The following is a 19,812-nucleotide window of genomic DNA, read 5'->3' as shown; positions in this document are numbered from 1 at the left end:
GTGGTGATGCAAAGCAGCCTTAAACCCAGCTTAACCAACCAGTTAAGATATCAAAGATTTATGCCAACTTCACGTAGCTAGAGCAGCACAACGCACCTAGAGTGCATTGATGAATCTAACCTAATACATCTCTAATCGTTGGGGTGAAGTAACCTAGATTTTGACCCCACATTTTTCTATTATTATAGTATCAAAAATACAATAAGAAGTTCACAGAAAACAGGGTTATACAAAGGTAAAAAATATACAATGCAAGATACTATAAGGCAAGTATTGCCAGAAAACAGAATAGTCAATATTTGTGAAAATGAGGCACGGTTACAGATATTGTTATGAGCATAAAAACATGAGCTAGCGAACAGTAGCAATTCAAGAGGGTGAGAGACATCATAATAATTGAGTTACTGAGAGAGTCAGTTTGCAGACCTTTCTGTTGTTAAATCTTATATATAAATTACCTTGATTAATTCAACCTGTCACTAACCCTTCCTTTTGTGCTCATCCTGGGTTGAATTGTGCCACCCTTCCTTATACACTGTGTAGTATATTACTCTGCAATTTACTCTGCAGGTGGCTTCATTTATATCACCTAAACTATTTGTGCAGTAAGGGTCTATGCGACTTGAGTAAGGATGGCACAATCTCTCATTATCATAAATATTGTACATTCTATTGCATGGTGATATGTGCCTTGTATTATCCTACACTGAATATTTCCGAACTTTTGAATAACCCAGATTTCTGTATACTGCTTACTGTAGATTAATTTATTTTCTTATTGTTTAATATCTGTCCTCAACTAGTTTAGTCACTCCTATAATGACTCCCTCTCCAAGACCACTTATATATAAGATTATTTTTTTAAAAATTAAAGGGTATCTTAACCTGATTTTTTGGCAACTCTGTTATTACCTCTCTCTCCTTAATTGTTTTTTCCCCCTCTAGCTGCCATCCATTCCTTTTCCCTATGCCAATTTTTAACCCATTTAACTAGTTTTAAATATACTCCATCCCACCCATCTTTGGAAATAAATCTGTTATGTAGATATAACTGCTTTCTTTAAATAAAGATAAATTATCTGGGGAAAAGAGTTTTATGGAAAAGCACGGTTTTTATCAAGCCATGATGTAACTATCTGTCTAGTTTCAACCACCATCTGGATGATCTGTCACAATCACAACCAACTTTATGACTATGATGGCCTAAGTAATGTATTTTTGATCAGTTTTTTAAAATTACATACTGTGAGCAAGTAACTAATCTTTATCTATACAGTATGTGAAGCAAAACTTTGCAGCAAATTCTCATTACATTTCATTAATTGGGACAATGCCTTTTAAAATTTCTCCATTGATTTTTCCTTAATAAATAATCATAAATCATACTTAAACCATATATATTGCCCTTTGTCTTGGGAGCACTTTGTAAATGTTAAGTATCAGAGGGGTAGCCATGTTAGTCTGGATCTGTAAAAGCAGCAAAGAATGCTGTGGCACCTATAGACTAACAGACGTTTTGGAGCATGAGCTTTCGTGGGTGAATACCCGCTTCGTCAGATGCATGTCATTCGCCCATGAAAGCTCATGCTCCAAAACGTCTGTTAGTCTATAAGGTGCCACAGGATTCTTTGCTGCTTTTGCAAATGTTGGGTCTGATCCTGCTTTCTTTGTATATCTAGACTTTTCATTGGCTTCAGTGTAAATGCAGGGACACAAAGAAATACAATGTAATTAGGCCTTACTTCAGCAGAGCACTTAAACGTATGCTTAACCTTAATCACATTCCTCAGTGCTTTGCTGAATAAGGATCTAAATATCACAACACCCCCACTTTACAAAAGGGGAAAATGAGTCAGGAAGATTATGACTTGCCGAAAGCCATGGAAAGAGACAATATCAAAGATAGCACTAGAACTCAAGTCCCTAGTTCCCACTCCTGTGTTCACATCATGAGAATGAACCTATTCTTCATTACAAATTGTATAAAAATTGCTGAATATTCACTATCAGGAACTAAAACCAAATCCTCGGAGAATTTTGCTGTGTATAAAAGTTTTGAAGTGGCCCTGTCCAATCTCCTAGGATTATTTAAAACTGTGATTAAAATAATATTTTTTTTTGCTTCCTTATGTATAAATGATAAACCCAATAGGATAATATTGGAAATACTGAAAAATACTCTCGGAAAGTGTACCATTTCCTCATGGTATTCAGATTATTTCACTGGCTTCAAATCCTTAAATAAATGGGCATGCAGTCGAAGGTTCAGGAAAGAATAACACAATAACTTGACATCTGCGGGTTACACATGATGAAGTGAACTGAAGTCAGTCTACCATGAATAAAAGCCAAACTGTTCACTACCGTTTCCTTTCAAGCAGAGTCCTAAATTAGTCTAAAAGGATTGGCAAGCTATTTTTTTCAGGGCGGGGGGCAGAAGAGGGAGGAGGAAAGCTGGCCTGAAATCTCCTCCTTCATTCTGGCAAAAATAACAGGAAGTTGTAAACTGCACATTGTGCTGAAGGAATAATGGCGTTTACAAGGGCTTTACCTTGAGTAATACCATGTGACTTTTTCTGGTCTGGTTTATCTCAGCCAGAATAAAAAGGCTAGTCACACAAGCACTTGAAGAATACCCATAAAGCACTGCAAAGTAACTCTGCAGCTGTCAGAGATTGATCTTCTTGTTTACATTAAAAAAAATTTAAAAAAAAAGCAAAACCAGGAAGGAAAAGAGTTCATTCCAATGTCTTGTGCTTGATCCTTGACCAGGCCACCTCAGTTCAAACTGGAGTCCCTAAGCATAATGGGATTGATCTCCCAGTTCAGTCTCCTGGGAGATATAGTCATATAACCATAAGTAATCTAGCACAATTTTCTGCGTGATTTGTGCTCACTAAAAAAAAAAGAAAAAACCTTCAGACTAAGGTAGAACAGGAATTTATTTACCATACATTCTCACATGGGATGCTCTCTCTCCAGATTCACCTCTCCCAGGAGGTGGCTGGATATTTGTGCTCTCTTGAGACTATGGAAAGTCTTAAAACTGATTGTAACTCATTGTGCAAGACTCCTATTTATATCTGAATTCCAGACTAGACTAGATATTACCCCACATACTACTCAGGTCACCAGTGACAGCCTTTGAGGTGTGCAGCTTCACATGCCACCACAGTGCTAGTGTGATAACCAAATAGCCAGCTAGAATCTTAAAATAGTAAATCATCTCACGCTAACACACATTGGATTATATCATGACTTTGCAACCCATAGATTTCCTGGGGGTTGGGACCCACCATGTCAATGGCACTTCCAGAAGACACTCTACCTGAAGAAGATACAGAATATCTGTGATGATGCAGGGCAAGTTGACACAGAAATGGCTTCTCTTGGAGGGGTAGTCACTGTTATATATTTTTCTTCCACCCTGTGCTTGTCTTGTCTATCCAGATTGCAAACTCTCTAAGGCAGGGATTGTCTCTTACTGCGTGCATGTACAGCACCTAGCACAATGGGGCTCACACATTTTTGTTGGAGTCTTTAGGCACTGCCTAGATAGAATATAAGTAATAAATAATAACTAGCGTGCATCTGCCACCTGGTATGGAAGATGCCTGACTATGGCTGCTTCCCTCCCACACCTGACACCTTCACTCCTCCGAAAGCACAAGACTCCTATTTACACCTGAGTTCCTGATTAGTTCAAATGTGCAAGGTAATATGGTTTAATGGATAGAACACAGGCCTGAGACTCAAGAGACCTGTGTGCTGTTCCCGGTTTTGCCATTGACCTATTGTGGGAACTTGAGCAAGTCATTTCCCCTCTTTGTGACTCTGTTTCCCCTCCCACCTTTTGTCTGTCTTGTCTATTTAGATTGTGACCATTTCAGGGCAAGGAATGTTTCTCATCTGTGTATGAGTTAGGCATGAGTTCAGTAGTTCAGAAATGCAGCCAACTGATGAGGAAAGCTAAAGATTTCAGTTAAAAAAAATCCATGGGCAGTAATATTAAGGACAATAAAAGGAATTATTTAACTATGTCAGAAACAAACTCACTCCTAAGAATGGTATATGTCTGATATTAACTAAAGATTGTAAAATTGTAAATCATGATAAAGAAAAGGCAAAAATATTCAATACATTTTTAATGCTCTCTATTTGGAAAGAATAGGATAATGTATTTTCATCTTCCAGTGCTAAGGAAATATCTATTTGATAAGTAACTAAGGAGGATGGTAAAAGACAAAAACATTTTTAAATAGACTGGATATTGTTGACGATATTACAGGTTTGGTTGATAAAAGTAACTGTTGACATAATATTCTTAGATTTTTGTCAGGCATTTGAGTTAGTCTCACATAAAATTCTGATAAAAATTAACATTGTACAAAATCTATGAAGCCCACATTAAATGGATTAGAAATAGATTAGCTGATAGATCTCTAAAAGAAACTATAATCTTGATGGGGAATCATCAGGTTATGAGGGTGCTTCCAGTGGGTACCAACAGGGGTATTCATAGCTCTATGCTATTTAACATCTTTTTCAATAATTTGGAGAAAACAAAATCATTTGCTGATTACACAAAAATTGGTGGAGTGGTAAATAATGATGGAGGAGGGATAGCTCACTGGTTTGAGCACTGGCCTGCTAAACCCAGGGTTGTGAGTTGAATTCTTGAGGGGGCCATTTGGGTAACTGGGGTAAAAATCTGGGGATTGGTCCTGCTTTGAACAGGGGGTTGGACTAGATGACCTCCTGAGGTCCCTTCCGATTCTATGATAGAAGGTCAGCTATACAAATCAAACTGGATTGATTGGTGGGGTGAACTCATTTGAACATGTGTTGTAATTTAGTCAAATACTAAATGTTATATCTAGGAACATGGATTGTAGTCACACTTACAAGATTTTGGTCTGTGTGTATAGGAACCCCTAGCACAATGGGGTCCTGGCCCATGACTAGGCCTCCTAGGCCCAACGGTAATACTAATAATAAATCATCAGTCATCATCATAAGAGACAGAATCTGGAATGGAGTAACACTGAAAAGGACTTGAAAGCAATGGTAGATAATGTACTGAATATAAGCTCCCAGTGCAATGGTAATAAGACAGACACAGTCCTTCAATGTATTAACATGGGAATATCAAGCAGAAATTGGGAGGCTGTATTACCTCTGCATACTGCATTGATGAGAACATTACTGGTTCCCATACATCAAAAAAAGAATGCTGACAAATCAGAAGGGGTTCAGAAAAGATCTGTAAGAATGATTCAAGGCCTGTAAAACATGCCTCAGTAAAACATGCCTAAAGGTCTGTAAAATATGTCTCACGCCTCAAGAAAGCTCAATCTATTATTTTTCTCCAAGAGAAGATTAAGAGGTAACTTGTTCATTATGGACAAGTACCTACATGAGTGAAAAGATATCTGATGGTAAACAGTTCTTTAATCTAGCAGAAAAAGGCATAGTGAGCTCTAATGGCTAGATGCTGAAGATAGACAAATTCAGAATGGAAACAAGAAATAAGGCAAAAATTTTTAACAGTAAGAATAATTAATGATTGGAACAATTTATCTAGAGACACGGTGGATTTCCAATCACTTGATGTCTTTAAATCAAGACTTGATGTCTATCTAAAAAACAGGGTATAGTTCACAGAAAAATTATGGGCTTGAAGTAAAAATTACTTAGTGAGGTTTTATGGCCTTTATAATGCAGGTCATACTAGATGATCATAATGGTTCCTTCTGGACTTAAATCTTATGCACCTATGAACTTGCAGTATCAGGCACAATAAGGTGCAGCACTTCATAATACAAATAATAGATAACAATAAAGGGTAAGTAGGACTCCTGGCACCCCTCTTTCCTTACCCACCCTGGAAGGCCAGCCACAATCAGACCTATTTACAATTATTCAAGTCAGCAGGTAATAACACTGCATACGTTATGATCTCTCCCTTTATCCCATTGTTTTAAGGAAAGAAGCCAAGTTTAAGATTGTTTTTTTCCCCAATATTTTTATTAAATATATTAAAAACACTAAAGTGAGAAGATTTAGCAGAGCTTCCCCTTGTGTTTCTTTCAAGTAACATTTTGCTTGAAACCATGTCCCAAATGCCACTCTCACAGAGCAATTGAACTTAGAACAATCACTTGGGATGTGCCATTCTTAGAGCCCATAGGAACGGATTGGCTCTTGGTACATGCTCCTCACTGCCCTCTTAGCAATTTCATGACATCCCTTTGACATCAAGAGCATCCATGCTTAATAGCTGCACTTCCAAAGTCTTCATTAACATATTTAACTAAACCAAGAACAACCAAATATTCCATTAATGGTCATATCATCATTATATTTGAACAGGAGCAATAGTTTTTTTATTTTTAGATATAGATCATGACTTACATGTATTACTGATATAATAAACATTTGGAATAAATGTGTGGTTCAAAAGCACCTAAGTCTACACCCCATTGAAACTGTTCCCAGTATCTCTCATGAATGTCTCCAGATTGACAATGCACTTACTATGTCCAGTATGTCTACTTATGTTATATAATTTTCCCATACAGAGGCGCACTGGTGTTGGCCAAAGGAGAAGATTTATGAATATGAAGCAACCAGCCAAGTACTTCATACAACTTGCTCTTAAGAACGTATACTGCGGTATTAGGATCATGGCTGTTATACCGCTTGAACCCATGCTAGTTGCAGCAAATAAATGGACACATTTCAAAAGGACTTGTACATTTTAAAAGGTGGGGCACATTATATGGCACTGAAGATACCACCAATTCTGTAACGGGTTTATTGTTATGTTGGTTTTTTAACTAGTCTTAACTCAGGCATTTAGACACCTCCCTTTCCATAGATAGACCTAATTGCCACCCTAGGTTCCCATCTCATGGTAATACATGTTGTAACACATTGAACCCTGACTGACAGCGATCACAAGTATGGCCTAACCTTGGAATGGCCTTGTCATCTATTCACCTGCAGCTAGCTTGTTTACTAGTCTATTTGCTCTGTTACCAGTGCAGTATGTTCCTGATCTGGATTATCATTAATTACTACTGGGCGGCATACATGTGTTTTCTTCAGTGTAAGAGTCACTTCATTATCCAGATTTTTCTATTCACCTTCAGATTTCTTCCTGGCTTTTGGTGCCTCTTTGATGGCTTCTAAGTTTAGAAGGTTGCAACAGGCAAAGAGTCACAGGTTTCCAGAGCTGTCAGGTAGGTCGTGTGCTCGGGCAAATGGAGTGATGTGACAAGTGATCACTAGGATGTATTTGCAACCTTCCCTTCATTTTTCAAGATGGACATAACTGATACATACAACTTCATATGGTAAGTGGTCATTATATTTCAGGGATAGGCACTGGTCTCTCCATTTGTTTTCTTACACTGCATGCAGGAACAGATCATTGTCATATAGTGCTCTATAACTTTATCCATGCATGGCCAGTAGATCTGATCTTATATTAGATCAGTGCTTTTCTCTACCTCTGAATGACTTTTTCCTTCATGCAGCTCCCTGTTCATGAAATTTCTCTAGCAGCATTAAATAGGGACTTTGATCCAGTGTTCCTTGTGATAACTAAGCACATTGCTTATTATCAAGTCCCCTGGTTATGTGTTCTTCAGCTCCATTCTGCTAGCTGGTTTTACTGTAGGTCTAGTGATCACTATCAAATCCTGTTCTACTGTATTAAGTCTGCTGCAATCACTACAGCCCATGTATCACCTACTTTAATTTATGCTCTCATTGCTGTATTAACTGCACTTATAGCATCTACCCTATAATACATCTCCTATGCACTCTTTTGTGTATTTCTCTGTATCTAAAGTCATCCTTGATCCAGCCTCAGTGTTAATCTTGCCTTAATGATAAAATTAAAATCATCCAATTCAGCTACATCCAGTGATTTAACTGTGCTGTTGTTAGAATGTAAGTCAATGGAGGGTATATCATTGTCAGGGACAAATATTGGTCCATAGTATAGGTAGTTTTAAAATGTATCTGTAAAGGCTCATACCAAGACCTTCAACTCTGATTTCCCAGAATGGGTAATGAGAGTTTCTCTCTAGATGTGTTAGCGTCCTTGATCCAAAAGCTATCACCAAAATTTTCCATTATATTATACAGCATCCATTCCTTCATATATAGCTACAGATGTCTGAAAAATGAGGCTAAACCATCACTGGTGCTTTAAGCAGTTGATCAAGTCAGCTATGTAGAAGCTATTTTTACAGTCTTTTTCTTATTTTCTTTACATGTACGATGCTTTCATTTGTTTCTTTGGCCACGGGATCACATATTCATAATTTTTAAGGCCAGAGGGACCATTATCATCATCTTGTCTGAACTTCTGCGTAACACAGGCCCCAAAATTTCATCCAGTGATTACTGTATTTAGCGCCAAATTTTGTAGCTTATCATTTTTTAGGACATTAAGTTTTGCTGTAAAGACTCTAGTGATGGAGAATTTATCACATACCTTGGTAATCTGTTCCCATGGTTAATTACCTTCACTTAAAAATTTGCATCTGATTCTCGGTTCACACTCTGGTGACTTCAATTTCCACAAAGGGACTTAGTAAGTTTAACAATATATGTTGGCATGCTGTCTCTATTAGCTCATAGACCCACTCACACATGAAGCTCAGATACTGTTCTAGGTATTTTGTTCTTCAAAGCCTGAACTGCTTCAGGTCCTCCAGTTTCTCAATTTCACCCCGATCCAGGCAACAGTTAACGTTTGAGACGCCATCTATTTTCGTCCCCCTCACACAACTCTGAGCTGCCCCATTGGTAACTACAAATGCTAATAAGGTCTTCTTGTGCTCACTACTACAGCACTCTGAAGTTCATCTACCTCACAGTTCTTCAATATTATTACTTTTTGAATCTGAAGGAAGTTGTCTATCCCAGTGGCGTGGGCAAATGTTACAACCCTTGACTTTATACTATTTCCTTTAACAAAGAGGCCACATTTTATTTAAAATGTTTTGAAATAATACAATCCACCAAACCTGAGGCCCCCAGCCTAGCTTTTTCCACCTCTCTCTGCTCATCACGTTTAACCTTTCCCCAAGTGCTACTCTTATAGTGGATCTAAGATCAGAAAAGTCAGCTGGCATCTGCCATTTTAGTCCCATCAATCACAGAGTAATTTATTGGTTCTTGATAATTGCTTCACATAAACAGTAACAGAACAGTGTTTATCACAACTGTATATGCATGTGAGTATTTACCATATTTTTAAAACTTGGTCCCATGATAAAGTATTTCAGTGAGCACTAAAACAAAGTGATCAGTTTAGATTATTGATTGGATTCCATAAGAATCCACAATATAATCCTGACAAATCATTTACTGCCTTAGAGAACATAAATTGTACTAACATAGAATTATATAGAAATTGCAGGCTGTTTGATATCAGATTAGGACAGGATGACACAAAATAAAGATGAGAGTCAGAAGCTGTGTGATGGGTCTAAATTTATAATGGTAACTTGGGAAAAAAACATTGTCCATTAAAAAAAAAAAGCACGTATACTTCAAGCTGCCAAATCCAGACTTTGTTGAAGCTGTAAATTTAATGGGATTCACTGTCCTGAGCACAAACCCACCCAGTTTAATGAAGACTCTGACTGGTGCCACACAGAATGGAAAATTAAAATAATTTACCATAGTGGCATTTGCCATAGTGAGGCCTTGTGCCTGTTTTAATAATATTTCTGCTACTAAATGGTATTAATAACTATTCTGAGGCATTTTCTTCCTGGTTCATAGTTAACACTGATTTCTTTAGCTATATTTTATGACTAATCTAACAGTAATGAAAAGAGTATCTTTCAAAATAACCAATGACTTGGACCCTTTAAAAATTGGTCTAACTTTTTTGACCTATAAAAATGAGTATAAACTATTAAATATTCTGCTAGTAAATATCTATTTCCTTCCACTACTCCATTTTCTTTTAAATATATACCGGTGAAGTGTGTTTTAAATCATATCTGTACACATTCAAAATCTACACTATTTTGAGATGCATAACTAATTAAAATATATATAAAATAAATGAGTTTTTTAAGGTCATTTTTTCAGATGTTGATGCAATGGATATGCCGATCAGGTTTGAAAACATGATCCTCAAAAGAGTCTTCAGAATTGTTTCATTTTTATAAGCAGCACAGGTCTCCCCCATTCCAATTTATTTGATGCTTGATCCAAGAGTATACAGTATATTATATATAATAAATGTTTCTGTGCCAGGAACAACCCCATAGAATGTTTGTATGTGAATATGTGTGTATATACACACAGATGCAAACACACATGCACACACACAATGGGGCTCTTCTTAGCAGAGAGTTCTGTTTTCCTTTTAGCTAGAAATGTTAAAAAATTAACTCATCCTTTGGAAGGGGAGAAGAAGGGTTTCAATTCTAGAAAGAAAAGGTTAATTAACCCGAACAACCAGAAATATATTTTTGCGGGGGAGGGGAAGTTGTCTCTGATAAAAAAAACACAATAGGCCTCATTCTCTGTGCATCTTGTATAGTAATTTAAGTATAGGGCTTACCAGTCTGATTTGGTGCTACTAGCTCTATATAGTCTTATACATGAAAACTGGTACTACTATGAAATAATATTGAAAATAACTTTTTTCTAAAGATAAATAATAAACATTTGAATTTTGCACAACATAACTCTCCACCAGTTTTCCCCAACCAGCTTGCTTTTTCTTTTCTGCATGTATTCAATGTGCTTCTATAAACTATTTGTTTAAAGGTGATCCATAGCTAACAACAATAATTATTATTGTTGTGACAAGGTTGGGGAAAACCCCGTCCTGTGCAAGACAAGTGCGCTCACCTCTCAAGGAATAAGGGCAGTGTGCGTATCTTATGTCTACGTCCCTCCTAGCCCGAGTCCACACGCTCGCCCTTATCAGCAGGGCAGTGCAGCCCAGTGGGGTCTATAAATTTTCCCTTGTCACTGAGCAATAAGGCCTAGGGGCCAGTGTCCATCAATACACCCCCTTTTCGCAGGGCAGTAAGGTCCAGTGGCCCAAGTCAATAATTTAGTTCTTCCTTACAGTGCAGTGAGGCCCAAGGGCCAGAGTCAGGAAATCCACCCCTTCTCACTGGGCAGTAAGGTCTACTGGCCCAGGTCAATACATTCACCCCATCGACCAGGCAGTAAGGCCTAGCAGCCACAGTCAATACATTCTCCCTTGTCAGCAGGGCCGTATGGTCTAGCAGCCACTGCCAGGCACAGGGGGGAGGGTTGCAACTCCAGCAGAGGGGTGCAGGCCCTCCATCTCCACTGGACCCCAGCCCAGGACCCTATTAGTGGTCATAGCACGGGCCACTGAGTCGGGGGGAAGGCTCCAACCAAAACATGCTGACTCAAAGTTTCCGCTCCCTCACCGGTCTGCCGCCTGATTCCCCTGGGCTGCTTCCTGACCTTGTCCCTGCTGCTGTACTCTGGGCATCCCTGTTATCTCTAGGTTCTCCAGTCTGCCCTTTCTCCGGTGCCTCCAAACCCTGCGAGATCTCTGGGGTTGTCTTGGCATCTGCCTGGGCTGCAGCATCCCTCGCTCCTATGGTCTCATGCTTCCACTGAGCCTTGGCTGGAGCCCATCCTTCCCCCATGGCAGTCAGCCCCAACTGAGCCAAGCTGCTCTCTTTTATACTGGAACACCTGGAGCATGCCCAGTAGGCTAAAAAGGGCATGGCTTCCTCAGCCCACAATGTAGGGTTAACCCCCTCCCATCCAGTGCGGGATAGTGCACCCCGTCACACACATACCCTTTAAGAGTGGACCAGGAGGGGGCTTGAGGTCTCTTTCCTTGCCCTCCAGCTGAGAAGAGAAATCATCATTGGCGTGCACCCTTCTTGGGCAGTGCATCACTTGGAAATCATAGGGCTGTAGGGATAAGTACCACTGCATTATTAAAGGGTTGGTTTCTTTCATGTTATGCAACCAGCCCAGGGATGCATGGTCAGTAACCAGCCAGAATGTGTTCCCTAATAGATAATACCTTAGACAGCAAAGGCCTCTTTCTCAATGACTGAGTACCAGATTTCTCTGGGGAACAGTTTTCGACCCAAGTACGATATAGGATGTTCCTCCCTGGCATCTCCCTGAGACAATACCATTCCGATCTCTACCTCAGATGCGTCAGTCTGCAGGATGAAGGATTTCTGGAAGTTGGGATAGACCAAGACTGGCCCTTGGGTCAGCCGTTCTTTTAAGGCCTTGAACGTTGCCTCACATTCCTTAGACCACTGGCCTTTCTGGGGCTGGGACTTCCTCATTAAGTCAGTCAAGGGGGCTGCCAAAGTCGCAAAATCCAGTACAAAATGCCGGTTATCTCCAGTTAGGCCGAGGAATTGCCGTACCAGTCTCTTTGTTGTTAGTGCAGGCCAGTCCTGTAGTGCCTCTACCTTGTCAACTAAGGGTCATAGCTCTCCACCCCCAACAGTATAGGTTACTTCCTTCTGCCCCAAATGACATTTTTTTTGATTGGCTGTGAGTCCCCCCTCCTTCAGTGCCTGGAGGACCTTAGAGAGGTGTTGAAGGTGGTTCTCCCAGCTGGTGCTGTAGACGACAATGTCGTCAATGTAAGTGGCAGCGTACCTTCCATGGGGCTGCAATACCTGACCCATAAGTCGTTGGAAGATGGCCACTGCTCCATATAACCCGAATAGCATGATCACAAATTGGTATAGGCCAAAGGGGGCTGGGAAGGCCATCTTCAGGCATGAGGTTGGGGTCAGAGGGATCTGCCAATACCCATTGGTGAGATCGAGAGTCAACAGGAACTTGGCTCCCCCTAACCTCTCAAGGAATTCATCGACCTGTGGCATTGGGTAGGTGTCAAATCAAGATATATTGTTCACTTTTCTAAAGTAAATACAAAACCGGATGGAGCCATCACGCCCATGTCTAGCATGATTACCAGTTCCTTCCAGATGGTCTCCCATATCTCTTTGGGCAAGAGTTGGTGGGGGTTGCATACCTTCTGTCCCAGTAGAGTGGCAATACGATGATTCATGATGGTCATCCATCCTGACAAGGCCTCTGGGTAAGACTGCAGGAGTCCTTGGAGTTGCTCTCTCTAAGTCGGTTTCAGTCCTGTTCCTATTGCTACAGGCCCATCCTCAAAGGGTTCATTAGGCAGAGGTCCTAATTCCGGTTCGGGAGCATAGGGAATGATTAGTAACATCTCCCTGATCCTCCAAGCTTTTAGCAAATTGATCTGGTACGTGTGTGTCTCACGGTGCCGGCCTGGTAGCCTAACTTTATAGTTGACTGACCTGATCCACTGTGTGACTTCAAAGAGGCCTTGCCACTTAGCCAATAGTTAGGATTCAGTTGAGGGCAACAGGATTAGGACCTGATATCCGGGTTCAAAGCTCCATAGCCCGGCTCCTTTGTTAAAGTGTTGTGCCTGACTCTGCTACATCTGTTCCAGATTCTCTTTGGCAAAGGCCCCTAGCATCTGAAGCCTCTTCTGTAGCTGTAGCACATGATGGATGACCTCCTTTACCCGGGTCTCCTGTTCTTCCCAGCCCTTCTTCAGAAGGTCAAGGATATCTCAGGGTTGTTTCCCATATAGGAGTTCAAAGGGGGAGAACCCCATGGAGGATTCGGGTACCTCCTGTATAGCAAACAACAAGGCTGCGAGTAATGTATCCCACTGTCATGGATCCTCCACGAATTTGCATATCGTGTTCATCAAGGTTGTGTTAAAACGTTCCACCAATCCGCCCACCTGGGGATGGTATAGGTACGTTCTGAGGGCTCATATACCTAAAAGATGGCAGAGGTCAGCCATCAACCAAGAAGTCACATTTGTCTCCTGATCCGTTAAGATTTCACAGGGTATCTCTACCTGGGTAAAGACCTTGATGAGTTTGGTGGCTATCTTAAGGGTACTGGCAGTCCGTAATGAGACTGCTTCCAGGTACTGGGTCACATAATCCATGATCACAAGGGTGTACTGGTGACTGGATGTATTCTTTTCTAGTGGGCCCACCAAATCAAATTCTATTCACTCAAAGGGGGTCCCGACTATTGAGAAAGGGATGAGGGGCACTTTTGGCACTCCTTTCAGGCCCATGCGTTGACATTGGGCATCATCATCGTCATCATGTTCCTATTATGTTTCTGGCATTTAGGGCAGTGATGAAGCTCCTCCACTCCTGTCTGTTTCTGGCAAGTCTTTTGATGGTTCCCCCGTTGAGCCCCAGGTTTTTCAGGTTGGCTTCCACAGCTCTTTGCCATGTTCTTTTCAGGAGGCCTCATTTTCGCTTGCCTTCAGGTGTCCATCTTATTGCTACTCTGGTGATGGAATCAGTTTCCATCCAAATCATAAGACCAATTCATCTCCAACACCTTCTGGTAATGACGGTGCTCAGATCCTCTTGGCTGCACTGTATCAATAGATCTTGGTTTGAGAGTGTTCTGGGACAAAAGATACGGGGGATTTTTCTGAGGCAGGTTGTATGGAATGAAGACAGTTTGGACATGTCATACTTTCTCATGACACTCTGGGCATGATGCACAATAATTCTTCATCTCCTGGTGGATACCCAGCCAGAAGAATTGCAGTGCTACCCATTGGAGGGTCTTTTCTCTTCCCAGGTGCCCTGCCCAGGGCACCGAATGAGTAAGGTTTAAAGGACCCTGGCGCAACCTTCAAAGGACCAGCAGCTGACAGATTACTTCTATCGGCTGGTGGAAGAGCCACAGACTCGAGAGGCGGTCTTGCTGTATTCAAAGCATTGACCTTGGAGTTTTAGGGGAGCACACACACCCTTCTCAATCCACCACAGTGGCCTGTTCCCAGGCATGCTTAAGTGTAGGGTTCTCTCGTTGTTCCGGGATAAAGTTGCCATCACATTCAAGCTCTGGCTGCACCTCATTGACAGAAGAATCCATTCGTGTAGGCAGGGGTACTGGGGTCTCAGTGGACCTGGAGGGTCCTTCCCCGGGGTCATCATCGTGATCCCTTCCATGCAGTCCTCTTTGTACCTGCCCCTCGCCCACTCCTGCTGGAGGGTTCTGGGTGGACTCTTGCAATAGTTCTTGGAACCACGGCCAGTCCCATCCTAGAATCACTGTGCAAACTAATCTGAGGGTAACACCCATTGAGAGGTCCGTGCTTCAGTTTTGTATCACCAGCATCACCCTGACAGTGGGATAAGAATTTAGATTGTCATGGGTGCTTTGGACGTAAATGGGGGTTCCATCTGGCTCCATGTCGGGCAGGAGCCAGGATGAGGGTCACATGGATGAGGAGGTCACCTGGATGAGGGTTTGATTACAGCCGGAGTCAATCCATGCTGTCGTAGGAACTCCTTCAATGAGCACCAGGACCCCGAGCTTCCCTGGGCCCCTCTTCTGGACCGAGGGGCTGGCTGGCTACACAGACTTGCCCGTAATTGAAGTCCATGTAGGGGCAATCGTGATGAAAATGTCCCTCTTGACCACATTTATAACAACGGTCTCTCGCCCCTTCAGGAGGCGTGTCTATTTGAGTCAGCTCAACCCCAATGAGTAGAGTCTCCTCCCACTGTGTATGACCTCGGGTGGCAGTTGGTTTCAGATTCGGGTCGGTGGATTTGTCTGGGGCTTGACAGGGGTCATAATCCTCCCAGGGTGGCCGGGTGCGGTTTCCTCACTGTTGGCTGGCCTCTCCCCATGTGTTCCTCTGTCTTGCAGGGTTCTGTAGTCTCAGATGCCAAGTAATCTTCCATCAGTCCCACCGTTTCTGTAAGGTAAGTATCTACCTACCCACTCCTTCCCCCCAGCAGGGAGGATTTGTGCGAACTGTTCCAAGATTACTGCTTCTGGCACCTGAGCACTGGACCACTTGTTTGGCTCTATCCATCACCAAGCATAGTCCGGGAAACACTGAGCCACCGCTCACAGCCTAGCCCCTAAAGCATACCATTCCCAGAAAAAGCGCTAGTGGTACGTCTCTGAAATGATACCTGTCTGGTGCAATATGGTTGCTTTAATCTTTTCCTGGAGGTCCTGGAGGTGAAGGTTGCAGTAGGCCACCTAGGCTGGTCCCATCAAATAAGGGGTTTGATGCATAGCCCAGTGTCCTGCAGGTCATTGTGTAGCAGTGGCCACCCATTCAAATATCACGAGAAAGGTCTTGGGATCATCCCTGGGCCCTGTCTTCGTGAGCCTTAGGGAGGCCAGGTGGTAGAGATCACAGATTCAGGTTCACTAGAGGATTGGCCAATGGCCCTGCTGGCCACAGTAGTGCTGCCATTTGGTGGACAAGCCTTTCCTGTTGGACTTGCTGTTGGCTGGCCAAATCCTGCATCATCTCCTGTTGGTGGCTCGTCATCTGTTGCAACAGCTGAGCGTATCAGCTTGTTGCTGCTGGCTTTCTAGGAGCCATTTCAAGACTTTGTCCAACTCCATACTGGCGTCGACTCCCTTCAAGTCACTAGCGCTCAAGGGTAATCCAGGGGACTGCTTGTACCCCAACTCAGATTGGCTAGTTTAGGCCTCTCCTCAGGCCTCGGGCAATGCCCGTATTCTCCTCCATGTGTGACAGGGTTGGGGAAAACCCCATTCTGTGTGGGACGAATGCATCTGCCTCTCTTAGGGAATAAGGGGGGGCATATATATCTTAGGTCTACATCCCTCCCAGCCCGAGTCCACACGCTTGCCCTTATCAGCAGGGGCAGTGCGGCCTCGTGGCCAGAGTCTATAAATTCACCCTTGTCACTGAACAATAAGGCCTAGGGGCCAGTGTCCATCAATCCGCCCTCTTTCATAGGGCAATAAGACCCAGTGACTCAAGTCAATAACTTCACCCCTTTATGCAGAGCAATAAGGCCCAATGGCCAGAGTCAGGAAATCCACCCCTTCTCACAGGGCAGTAATTCCTAGTGGTCCAAGTCAATAATTTACACCCTCCCTGCAAAGAAGGCCAATGGCCAGAGTCAGGGAATCTGCTCCTTCTTGCAGGGCAGGCCTAGTGGCCCAAGTCAATACATTTGCCCTTGCCAGCAGGGCCGTATGATTTAGCAGCCACTGCTGGGCACAGGGGGAGGAGTTATACCCCAGGAAGGGAGTGCAGGCCCTCCCTCTCCACCAGACCCCAGCCCAGGGCCCCGTTAGTGGTCGTAGCATGGGCCACTGAGTCAGTGGGGAAGATTCCAACTGAAACACGCTGACTCAAAGTTTCGGGCCACTCACTGGTAGACCGCCTGATTCCCCTGGGCTGCTTCCTGCCATCATCCCTGCTGCTGTGCTCTGGGTGTCCTTGTTACCTCTAGGTTCTCCCGTCTGCCCTTTCTCCGGTGCCTCCGAACCCTGCGAGGTCTCTGGGGTTGTTTTGGTGTCTGTCTGGGCTGCAGAGACCCCTGCTGAGCCTTGTCTGGAGCACGTCCTTCCCCCCACAGCAGTCAGCCCCAACTGAGCTGAGCTTCTCTCTTTTATACTGGTACACCTGGAGCATACCCAGTAGGGTAAAGAGGGCATGACTTCCTCAGCCCACAATGTAGGGTTAATCCCCTCCCGTCCAGTGCGGGACGAGTGCACCTCATCACCTACGTACATACCCTAGTATTGACACGTAGGGTCAAATTCTTCTCTCCAACATGATACCATCTGGTGAGATTTCATAAAAGGTGTAAGTGACAATATTTAGCCCTTTTTATGTTGAGCAAAGAACTGAATTTAGACAACTGAAAACATAAAATTTATAATAAGAGATTTTTATCTTCCATAACGCAAATTAGGACTGATACCTTCATTCACATTGCGTAGTACCATACTTCACAAGTAGTACCACTGAAATCATTCAGGCTCTTTGAGATATAAGATTCTACAAAGGGTATGTCTACACTGCAACTAAAACCCCACAGCTGGCCCATGCCAGCTGACTCAGGCTCACGGAGCTGTTTAATTGTGGTGTAAATGTTATGGTACAGGCTGGGGACCTGGCTCAAGGATCCTGCAAGGTGGGAGGGTCTCAGAACAACCCAGAACATCTGCACCACAGTTAAATAGCAACTTAGCTCAAACCACATAGTCTGCATCCAGCATGAGCCAGTATCAGGTGTTTAATTGCAGCATAGGCATACCCTCAGTATGAATAAGGGTGTCAGAATCTAGCCTTCATTTTGCTATCTGTTTCACTACTCTCGATTTAGTATTGAGGTGGAGACAAGGACAGTTGCTAAATGCCAAATAACACAGACGCCGTTACATTAGAAACCTTATATAGCACTATACAATTAGGCTTATAAAGGAGCAAAATGAGAGAGAATTTTCCTAACAGACATGAGTGAATGTTAATAAATGTTACTTGTAAACAGAACATATTTAATTTTTAAAAAAATCTTTTCCAATTACGAAAAACAAAACAAATACAAAAGTGCCAAGTAATCCTTTCTGGTGAATATCTCACCAAGGAATGAACTGGTTAAAAGTATATTGATGGGATTTTCAAGAGTGCTCAGCATAGGTCTTACTCTGGTTCCACTATTAACTTCAAATGGCAGCAGATTTCAAATGATGCTGAAAGCCTTGTAAATCCCACCTAAACTCCAAGTCACTAACAGGCAAAAGTCAATAAAAAAAATTAAGTACTGCTTAAATCCAAATTATAGAATTAAATAAGGTCTAAATAGTGCATAGAGCTGTGCATGGGCCATTTGCACTGTAGTGAATTTTGCCCCCAAAAGAAGAGATAGGTTAGCAAATCAAAATATATTTAGCAACCAGTGAAGCACTCTTAACCAAACACCTTGATAAAGAAAGAGATTTGTTAGAAGAATGATGTATGTGTTGGTGCAAAAAAGTCATCCTTGTGGAATGTCTTTTTTTCTACGTTGGCTGACATTTACCATCAAAACAGACACAAAAGATTTAATAAGTGAAAAACAAATGCACTATGCCAAATAGGGAAATCTAGACAAAACATTCCGAAAAATGCTCATGGGGGCCTGATCCCAAGCCTACTGAAGTTAATGGGAGCACTTCCATTGATTTCAATAGGCTTTGAGAAAGTGCTGGTAATAACATTCCAATTTCTCTTTTTCCTGAATGCACTCAATACCTCCAGTCCTAGTCAGAGAACCCCTCAGTCTATTTAAATTGGGGGTAGGGGGTACTCCACAAATGGCTGTACCATGTCAGAGGATCAGGAATCACATAAATAGGAAGGAGTCTTGAGTCTTTCCCTTTATGCTTGCATCTCTTCCTCTATCTGCTCACATCAGTGGGTCCCCAACCCTTGCTATCCAGAACAAATGGTATGTCTATACTTGAATTTTTAGACATTTTAAAAACACATAGACTCATAGACTCATAGGTCAGAAGGGACCAATCTGATCATCTAGTCTGACCTCCTGCACAAGGCAGGCCACAGAACCCCACCCATCCAATTTTATAACAACCCCTATCCCAGGACCGAGTTATTGAATGTTAATTAACACATGTTAACAAAACAACTGTGAGTTCTAGAGTAGACACACAAATGTTTTTGCTTAACCCTAGACTGCAACAATGTGAGCCAGCACAGACTAGGGTTAAATAAGATCAAAAACAAAGTTTTATGTCCTGTTTACCCTGAAATTTACAACAGAGTAGATTAACACATATTAAGGTTACAATTTCAATTTCTTAGAAGCCATTTCCAATTCCAGTCCTGTAGGTGACATCATGGCAGAGATACAGAAAGCACCCTATAAGATGAGAGTGTTACCTTTGCCATACATGTCACCATCAGCAGCTCAGGGCCTAGAAGCC

Source organism: Gopherus evgoodei, chromosome 3 (assembly GCF_007399415.2).
Source record: "Gopherus evgoodei ecotype Sinaloan lineage chromosome 3, rGopEvg1_v1.p, whole genome shotgun sequence".
In the NCBI taxonomy this organism is placed as follows: Eukaryota; Metazoa; Chordata; order Testudines; family Testudinidae; genus Gopherus; species Gopherus evgoodei.
This window is presented reverse-complemented; position numbering follows the sequence as displayed.